Source organism: Sparus aurata, chromosome 7, assembly GCF_900880675.1.
Source record: "Sparus aurata chromosome 7, fSpaAur1.1, whole genome shotgun sequence".
Taxonomy (NCBI): domain Eukaryota; kingdom Metazoa; phylum Chordata; class Actinopteri; order Spariformes; family Sparidae; genus Sparus; species Sparus aurata.
Window position 1 is genome coordinate 16400220 of NC_044193.1, and position 10622 is coordinate 16410841.

At 41.8% G+C, this 10622-nt stretch overlaps 1 long non-coding RNA gene across 10 annotated transcripts in view; it reads right to left on the reverse strand.

The window, feature by feature from the left end:
• Positions 1 to 10622, reverse strand: part of LOC115585845 (uncharacterized) — a 34994-nt gene that overhangs the window by 23242 nt on the left and 1130 nt on the right. For 3 of the 10 annotated variants that reach the window (XR_003984779.1, XR_003984776.1, XR_003984777.1), the window contains exons 2-5: positions 7612 to 7630; positions 7410 to 7510; positions 6341 to 6431; positions 4049 to 4128 (exon numbers count right to left, since the gene is read on the reverse strand). This is a non-coding gene — a long non-coding RNA (uncharacterized LOC115585845). Of the gene's footprint in view, positions 1 to 2682; positions 3784 to 4044; positions 4129 to 6340; positions 6432 to 7409; positions 7511 to 7611; positions 7631 to 10132; positions 10182 to 10622 lie in introns of those variants that run through there. The other 7 variants (XR_003984782.1, XR_003984778.1, XR_003984781.1 and 4 more) reach the window with 7 other exon arrangements.

The following is a 10622-nucleotide window of genomic DNA, read 5'->3' on the forward strand; positions in this document are numbered from 1 at the left end:
TTTAAAAAAAAAAATAAATAAAAAAACGTTAACAGGCTGACTAAATAAGTAAGAACTAGTAAAATCAGACAAATCTATTGGACACAGGACTAAGACTAAGACTAACTGACAGCATTAACAGTTAATTGAACTGATTTTATGTATTTTCCATTGAACAGTAAAGATTGGCCAGTTGTATAACACTGGCTCTGTACAAACTGTCACCCTGACTCACACGTTGCTGCAGTGTCTTTGAACTATTAGCCATGCAGCCCCAATCATTTATTCAACATCATCACAGTTATTCTCAACTGTGTCTGTGTCCCCCCGCGCCTCAGTATTGACAGACAGTTATGTAGATTTATCAACCGTATGTCCAGTCAGTAATGCATGTCAGTCTGCGCTCTCGATGCCAAATGACAACAAGCCTGAGAACAGAGGATGGACTTCATTCTCACATCTAGTTCCAGTTTAGATTGAGACATAGCAAATGAAGGAGAGGTGTGTGACAGACAGCCGCTCACATGGGCGGATGAAGGTAAGAGAGAAATGTCTTGGGTTACGTACAGACCTGGCGGGCATGTTTATCCGCAGATCTTAATCTGAGCAGAAAGAACTGTGTTCCCCACAATTCATCATCATTACTCGCCCCACCTGCCACCTCCCTCTGACCGCCTCCCTCCACCTCCCTCCTGCTCCTTGCCTCTGATACAGCTCCAACTAGAGACCCTACAAATGGCCCGATAAGATTCACCTTGGGGTGGTCCGGGTGTCAGCCATGCGATCTGTTTCGCACACATATTCACATGCACATACCTGCAGACCAGGATAGGACCCCCTCAGTGACCCTCTACGCTCACCTGTCTGGTCAAACCCTCAATATGTTAGCAAGCCTTTCCTCCCTGTCATTCACGGCTTGTGACCAGGAGGTGCACACAAACATACAAGTGTGTGGGGGGATGAGTTTACCCCTAAGGGCCGGTAGAGCCCGGGTTGAAGGGGGAGGTCAGAGGTCATAAAGTTAGGGTGTATCAACAGAGAACCTTCAGCTCTATGAACAACCACTGCTGATCCGTTGCCTGTTGACACCTCCCAAACATTAACAGCTCGCTCATGTGACTAAGTTCACCTCTGGCTGTCCGGCAAAAAGGTGAACTTATTCAGAAGAACACCTGCTTTGCTGGATTAAAATCTGGCCTACAGTGTAGCTGCCCACATTGTCAACTCCTCCATTCATCTTTCATCCTTTCGCTCTGCCTTTATCTGATGGGGTGAGTGTCAGACTTTAGGTATTAGGTGGTGAAGCTTTGTTGGGAACAGGTTTGAGTTGGAAAGCTGTGGGGAGCAGTAGGAGGTGCAGATTTATTAGGGAGCTCAGACTAATATTTACGTGACCTGCGAGGACCCGAGGCGTGTGGAGACACAGGGGGAGAGAAAGTGTGGGTCTGAATTGCAACGGCTGCATTGAGGGAAATAGGGGATTATGACACAAAACACTTATCTCATGAGACCTACACCAGAAAACATCACAGCCCCAATTTGTCATCCTGGATTTTGCTGTGGTATAAGTCACTCACGGCTAAGACAGAAGTCAGAATTGTGTAGCGGAGAAGTTCCGCTCACAGATGGCCAAGGTGAGGGTTAAAGGACAAAGAGTGTCCTGAGTCAAGACAGTGAAATCTTCACCGTACAAGGTGTGGGGCTACTATGTGACGAGGTTTGTATATGCATGTGGCGGTGCAAGTGTGTTTATCTCCCTCCCTGTGTGGGAATTTACAGACACACCTCGCAAGGCACAAACAACAGTGACCTGGAAAAATAGTCCAAATTCCACCAACATACCAGAGAATCTGAGGGTTCAGGCTGACAATACACACTGACACACACAGACAACGAGAGACAGAGGTGTGGGAAACGGGAGAGATACAGGGTCAGGGTCAAATTGTGTAGGCCTCACAGACATAGATACCAGTGAGTGATACCAGCTGACACACACCGATGCTGACACTAACAGTGATACCATGGCTACCTGAGTGACATTGACAGATAGCGCCGAGCCATCTCAGCATGCACACACAATCAAACTAAACCTCAGCTCAGACATGTGACTTTTAATCAGCGCATACTGCAGCAAAGGTCTGTTGTCTGCTCAACCCTCTCGCACAGATGTTTTACAAGCTTTAGTGTTAAAAAAACACATGGTTTTTCATGATTTGTCTATTGCAGCAGCACCTCTATTTACTGAATGCTTTGTTGTAGTGCCAGTTGGGGCAGCTGTGACTCAGGAGGTAGAGCAGGTCGTCCACTAATTAGAAGGTTGGCAGTTTGATCTCCTGATTCCCATTCTTATCACTGAAGTATTCTTTTTTGTCAAGATACTGAACTTCGAAATGCTCCTGATTGGTGTGTGTGTGAATGGCTGAGCTTTGTAAATACCTCAGCAGTAAGGGCTGTATCGCTCCTGATGAGCACGGCAGCCTCTGCCAACAGTGAATGAATGTTTATGTTAATGTTCAATTCAGTAATTATCTACTCACCCTCCTGCTGATGGGAAGTTTCATAGTCTACAAAATGTTTCTGGAGCATCACAACAAAAATGTGTTGCATCATTCTCTTAAACAACTGAAGTAGATGGGGAATTATGTCAAAACGCTCTGTTGTGAAGCTCCCAAAATGTTTTGTGGAGCCGACTTCAACGCCTTTTCCATCAGCATGAGGGTATTTTGTATTTTCGGGTGAATTTGTCATTTATCCGCTCGGATTGGTCAGCTCTCACAGGCCTGAGCAGGCACTGATGACCATGATTCTGCATCAGCTCTCCTGGTGTTTTTGCAACCACAGACATGCTGGGGGCTCTGTTGAGGGCTGTGACATGTAGTTGTGACATCGCAACAATACAGAAGTCCTGGCGGCTCGTGTGAAGGCAGACTTTCTGAATATAAGCTGTTTGCATTTCTCCTTGTATAGAGCTTTTTTATACTACCACAGTATTGACATAGAACCTCAACTTGCTTTATAATCAAAGGAGACAGGAAATGTCACTTTCTTAAAAAAGGTCCAAACACTGAACAAAAAATAACATAAAGCTGTAGCCTCTTAAGGAAACATGAAAGCATCTACTAGAGTGTCTACCTGTACTCAAACATGTTCACAACTGTGTGTTTATTGTTGCTTAGAGTGGAGTAGATGTGTTTACCACTTCACTGGAGCCAGTGTCCAACAACCAGTCTCCTAGACTCCTCACCTTTAAAAACACAAACCACTAAAGAGACACATAGATTCACTCAGACCACGAATCCCAAACTCCCACCACACAAACAAACACTCTCCATGTGGAATGTAGGAGGCTCACTTGTTTGTGTTTTGAGGTGCATTTCTCCCCAATTTTTATTTTCCTGCTTATCTTCCTAGGACATACTGTATATTCTGGTTGGCCCAAACATAGAATCATCTTTGTCGTCACATGTGTCTTTCCCAAATCATTGTGCTGAAGCCTGCAGCCCAGTGCAGTAGCACCAAGGCTCCACATTATGCTGACTGGGATCACCTTCTACCAGTACTGAGACAGCTGATCGAGGGCAAGGACACAGTACAGTAGCCTCAGTCGCTCAGTAAACAGTGGTAAACAGAGCAAGCGCTCGGCATGAAATGGAGGAATACAGCGCACAAAACATTTACACAGAGCTGCCACGGGAACAATATCATTTCAGTTTTACAATAAAGTGCTGGTGTAACAAAAACAACAGGGGGAAACTCATCTGCCCTTCTCTCCATTCAGGGTTGTTTATGCCTCGGCCTCCCACTCTGTGTAAGGAGATAATTCAATCAAGTATAATAGAGCTTTCACACAGGCTTAAACCAGCTTTAATGCTGATGCTACGAGACCCAAATGTGGATCCTGATCTCATATAAATACTATTTTATTCTCTTCCCATGTCAGTAGATGAATTATTTGCTTGTTACTGCTAATAAACTGCACTAGTTTGACCTTTCATTTTGAAATTTAAAATCAATTACAACTGGCTTATTCAAACTAAGAAAAAATACCAAACATTTTAATTATACCTACTGTCAGCCAGAGAGGCTCGGAAACACCACACCTTGTTTTGAATCACCTCTGATGGGAAAACTGCTCCTCTTGTGCAGAGACTGTGGTACACATAGGGTACACAAAAGGTGTAAAAGCATAAATCACTCTCATATGTTGAGCGGTCTCACGAAAACCACGAAAACTTTCAGATAGTGACTGAACAGCTTGATGCACATGAAATACACTGGATATAATGAATTAAACAAGATCATTAAAAGCTATTCAAAGGCCCTTCATGAAGATACTGTGATATAAATATATAGTATGGTGGAGAGATAAAAAAAAAGAAATGATTTAAAGGGTAACTCCACCAAATTTGCTACAGTTTTGCTACAGGTCTTGTACTGCTGCATTTGTGACAAAGGTAATATAAAGTTTTGTCGCTCCTGAGGAAGCTGAATGTAATCTGATAAACTGCCTCCACTGATGACTCTCAGTGGCTACGTTGCATTGTGGGTAATGTACCATATTGGGCTAATTATGGACAATTTAAAAACAAAGGAACAAAAGAGGTGCCAAAGAACCAGAGATATCGCCTGTTTTATTCCACGCCTTTTTCTTGCTTTTCAGAACCTGGTATCTACATTACCCATAGTGCAACTTTGCAACTTTGCCACGTGACATCATTGGAGGTAGTTTATCAGGTTCATTCATGCAGCTACCTCTTGAGGAAGAAAAAGCTTTTACACTTTTAAAAAATGTTTTAGATATGTAGTAGAACTCCATGAGATCTATAATCACACTTTAATGTGTAAAACTGTCCGAGTTACCCTTTAAAGTAATGCTTAATGTGTGTGTGCGTATGATTATTTCCTAACAATTCACAGTGCTATAACGATGCTCACATCTCCATTATTGGCTAGGAGCTCTATCTCTATCAAGTGTTTGAACCAGGATAGTTTAGGGGCGAGTAAACAACAGTCTAATGTGTTTATTAAACACTAAAGCACACACCAACAGCTGTTTACCGCACAGAGAGCCAAGCCGCGTACAACAACAACAGCATGAGGAACATGTAATCTGATGGAGTTACATGCTGTAAGGGAAGGTGATATTGATGAGGGCTTGTGTCTTGGATTTGCTTGAGGGAATCTTACAATATGGCCAAATCCAGCTGCCTCAACACACTCTCTTACCCTATAGTTTAAAGCCACAGAGTAAGAGTGTAGGAGACAAAATGAAAGCTGTTTATGCTTGAAAAGCCTCCCACTCCTGGTAAACAAATCAATAAACATGATACCACTTCAAAACAATACGCTAGACTTAACTACATGAAATTATACACAAAGGTAAACCCATAGAAACAATTAAGGATGTCATCATCACCAGGACTATCCTCTACAGTCATAGCTACCACCCCTTAAATAATAAATAATTAACTGATTATCAGTCCGTTAGGCATGGTCAACCGGTCCGACAGTTACTTTACAAACGATAAATGATGGAAATGTTGGCTATTTGCCCTTATCAATTTGGTTAAAGAAGGATAGATGGCTGAATTACTGTACATCAGAATGAAAACAGCATAAAAAATTCAGCTATACAACTGTACAACAGCTATGCGTGAGGTCCTGCCCATGGGACAAACACAAATAGTTGAAGCACAGCAACTTGCCCATTTGTCCTCACACAGAAAGAGCAAGGAGCATCACCAAATGCAGTCTGACGCACTTTGCATGCTACATTGGATGGCTCTAGCATTAACAGTTTAGGTTTGCACATCTTCAGTGTCAACATTGTTTGTGTGTCTTGGCCAAATGTCTATGTGCATCAAAATTCTCCTGGATAGATAACTAAGTAACTAATAATAGTGTGGTACCTTCTAACAACAGCCATAAACATACCGTACCATACCATATCGTCTGTCAGAGTCAGCCAGGAGAGAGAGACAGGTTTACTGGCTCTGCTACTTAAATATCCAATTGAAATCAAACAGACTTCTGTCTAAGCCACTCACAGGTGAGGGGGCACTCATTCACATTGTGGCCACAACCAGCCTTCAGTCATGTCAAGTCAATCTAATTCATATCGCCCAACATCACAAATCACAAATTTGTCTCAAGCGTCTAAAATAAGATAAGATAAACAAATCTAACCATAGACCCTCAGTTCAGATAATGAAATATGTAGAACTGGAAGGTTGGGCACATGGATTATATTTTTAGTGTTTAAGTCTGTTTAAGTCACATATCCATGGTTTGATCACACAGAATAACAACAGTTAATCGATGAAAAGGCATTAGCACGACATCTTATTTAAGCTATATGTACCTTATTTAGTAAATAGGCAGTGTGTGGGATCCTCACGTCCATCCTTGCATCTGTTCCTTGTGTCCCATGTGTGCACTGCCAAAGGATGAGGCTCAAATACCAAGTGAGGAAAAGAAGATGCATTATTGGAGCAGAAAGGAGAGCCCATAAAGTCAACTTTATAACATGTAATGCAAGTCTGTGTGTAGTTACTAATTATATACTGCTATATGGCATGTGTAAATGGTCTGATACATTATTTTTGTGGTTGATGCTGAAACATCAACCCTAGTTACTGATCATATACCTGTTAGAGCTCTGCCATCTGAAACATCAGTAGGTGATAGGGCCTTTTCTTACCGAGCCCCTCTAACCCTAACCTTAACCCAAATTCAAGTGGCTAAGCGAGATCGACTTTTTCAAAAGTGAACTCAAAACACCTCTTTTTGCATCAACCTCACCTAGTCTCCTCTAAATATTACTAATAATAATCATCTACCTTTTGATTTGGCATGTTATGTATGTTACACCTTCTTTTCACAGTCGATGATGTATGTGTTCTCGAACATTTGCTGTCTGACTTCTATACGCTTTTGTTTATTTTGCTAATGCTTCACATTAGTGTGTCATTGTGCGTATGATAGATAACAAATATTTTGTTTTATTTTCTTTATCTATGATTTTAATGTTGCTTATTGTTGGTTTTGTTGTATCTATAGCCATTTGCAGCATGTTATCATATATTTAAGGCATGCCACCTGATTTTGGCAGATAACTTTGACTTATTACACCAAGTTGTCTTTCCCAAAGGTACCCTTCCACTAAAAGATGCATTTTGTTTTGAATCCGACGCTTTTGGCACCTCTCTATTTCTTATTTACCTTCATCTCTCCACTACAGCCATCTTTAATTGTTTACAGTATGATAGCAGTTGCCATAGCAGCAAGTGTTCAGAATATACGCCTCTGTTAACGAAAGTGTCTTTGTCGTCAACTCAGAATTAGCAGTATCTTTAGCAGTGGCATCAATATGTCCTCGACATCATCACCAATGCCATCAGCTGTCCACTCCTCACAAACAAGATCATTACCTTGAGCATCATGCAGCACTCTGTCAGCTATTGAGGAGGATGTGCAGTTGAGGTGTGGGATTGATCCCAGAAAAGAGAGGTCTCTCTGAACACAGCTCTGTCTGGAATCGGGGAAAGAGTGAGACGTGAGGAGGGACGTTGTGGGAGATAAGTCCACTTCAGCAAACTCAATGGGACACTTCATTACAGGCGCAGCTCTCACCCCGATCGCTGTCTGTCTGCTATGATAGAGGGAGACAGAGAGACTTTGATAAATTCAACTTACATCAAGATTCTTAATTTGATAACAGGTCAACTGAAACCATCAAACAGTCATTTCTGGCGTGGTTATGATCCAATAAACAATAACATGGCACTGTCTGAGATATCAGCATATAACAGAGGTAATGTCACTGTGTGTGAGCATGTAGGTGTGTGTATTTGTGTTTGTGTGTGTGTGTGTGTGTGTGTGTGTGTGTGTGTGTGTGCGCAACCACAGTGACAAAGACAGATTGGGTGTTTGAGAGGGACAGATAGCCTTACAGCCAACCTCCACTCACTCATTGAGTGAGATAAAGGGGAACATTCACACACACACACACACAAACACAGACACACACTACACACACTCCTCCACTGGCATCCAACCAATCGTGTTGAGAAATAACTCAACCCTTAACATGGACAAATAGGTGTGGATAAGGCCTGCGTTGGGTCCCTGCAGAAAATTGCCGATTCATCACAAATTTCAAACAAACAGATTAGAAGAAGACTGTTGTGGCATTCAAATGGACTTATAGGATTTGTCCATGTATACACTCCGCCGTGCTGTGTGAGACCCGGCAGGGCATGCGAGTATGAGTGTGTGCGAGGGTGCCAAAACAGTGACAGGCCATTCTTCTGCAAACAGGTTTTCAACGAGTTCTTATCTCTCATCTGCTCTCTCCTCATCCATCCGTTCCCTTGTTTCTTGCTCGGCTGGAAGACATGCTCCTTTGATTACATTTCTATCACAAATAGACTTGCTACATGCAGCCCATTTGTCAGAAAGACAGTGTTCGAATAGGAGTCAGATATGCAGTGCATCACCAGACAACTGGACACAGTTCAGATGAAAAAAGCACTGTTATGGGTTTGTGCTTGTGTATAGGAGGGGTGGTCCTGTGTTTCCGGGTGACCTCTGTGGCCCAGGCTGCCCGTCTATTAGAGCAGGGGCTATTAGACCATCAGAAAGTGGGAGCATCCCCTCTTGCCATTGTGATAAGATCAAGGCATTCCGACGGCCAGAGCGGTCATTACCCTGTTCTCCAGCCCATAATGTCCCTCCATTAAAACACCCTGTTGCAATGGAAATGCAGCTGTGGCCGTTTAAGTCATTTCTTGGCTCTGCTGTCTCACTGGGTCATTGACACACATGCACACACAAACACACAGCGCATCGATATGTCGTCTGATAAACAGTTGCACATGCACACCACTATCAGGGGCACTCCGTCTCTCTCACACATGCAGAAACACACAAAATCTGCTGTCTGGTGGGGGTAATAGCCGACAGGACAGCGACATGATCAGTGAGTCACTATCACCGCAGCACCAGCACTGATGACGGATTGTACAGTAAGACTGAGTCATCATTCAGCTTCAAACACAAACATGGATAGGCAGACAGATGGGAGGCTGACAGAAAGACACACACAAACAGACACACGCACAGCACTAACACCAATCAGGATAAACAAACACCTCTGGTTGTTTCAAAGATTTTGTGTCAAACAAACTCAACCTCCCGTTCCTCTAATCCTCATTTGGCCACTTCCAAATTTTCCCCAGTAGACACCTCCTACGCTCAGACACACACACACACACACACACACACACACACACACACACACACACACACACACTAACCTCTCTTAAACCCCAAACCACACAACCAGCATTAAATCAGGAAAAACCCTCTGGTGTTGCTCCTAAGGAACTACTGAGCTTATTGTACAATACATTTTCACCTCATTGGTTCATTTAGTTTGGAATTTACCACTTTACAGAAAGAGATTTTCTGACTTTGTTTGATTGATTAATAAATCTAGAATCTTTAAATATTTCTTATTTACTTTATTTACATTATATCTCCCTTAATGCTCACATTTAATATCACAACACAAATCTCTCCGAGCCTGATTTGACATGTTACATGTCTGGAGCTTTAATAAAAGGGCACTGTGCTTTGTGTGACTGAATTTACTGCTGACTGCACAACAACTATATCAGCACTGATGGATAAAAGTGGTCAAATATAATAAATGTGCAATTGTGTAAATACCGTTTGACTTTTGAGTTCCTATTTATAGTGTTTATATTGTTCTTACTGCTTTTTGTACTTATATTTTTATACGTTGTACAGTACAATTTTTTTGCTTTCCCCTTTGTTGCTGTTATAGTGCCAATTTCTCCCATTGTGGGATTGATAAAGGATATTCTTATCTTAAATATATCCCACGAAGAACATTAATACTTCCTGAAATGTTATTTTGCTATACCAAAATTAGATAGTCACTCCAAGCAGCAATGCAGTCACCTTGTGTGGTAAGTTCTTGAAGGAGAGTCAATGAAGGCCAAAGTCAGTTAAATCAAACTTAACATACAGTGCATGTTCCAACAGTGCAAACAAATGAACTTACAAATAAATTACAAAAGAGATAGTGCAGGCTACTTTAATGTACAGTTAGAACCACCTAACTTACTCAGATATGAAGAATATGACTGTTGCACAGCCAAGACAGCCACTGGTGCCTGTTGAAACAGACTGAGCTCAAATTAGTCTGCGACGCCCCCTAGTGGCCAAAGTGTTAAAGGGACAACAACTTCAGTCAAACATGAACTAGCTGTTTCAGTCATTTCGCCATCACAGTTCTTGTTCAGTGCCAACAGGACCTGTTTTCAGTGAGCTTTCCTGTGGCTTCACTGCGTCTCTTACAGGAAACAAAATTTTCTCCCTCTCACTTCTGTGCCATTCTGAGCCTACTTTTAATCAATCAATCAATCAATCAATCAATCAATCAATCAACAAAAAAAATATGGTATATCAAAAAAACAAAACCAAGTTTGGAGACACCACTACATTGCAATAAAATGCATAGTCAAAAATAAAAAGCTAAAATAAAAAGAATAAAAGCTCAAAACAAGCAATACAAATAAATATAGAGATAAAATAAAATGTTTCATGTAAAAGTG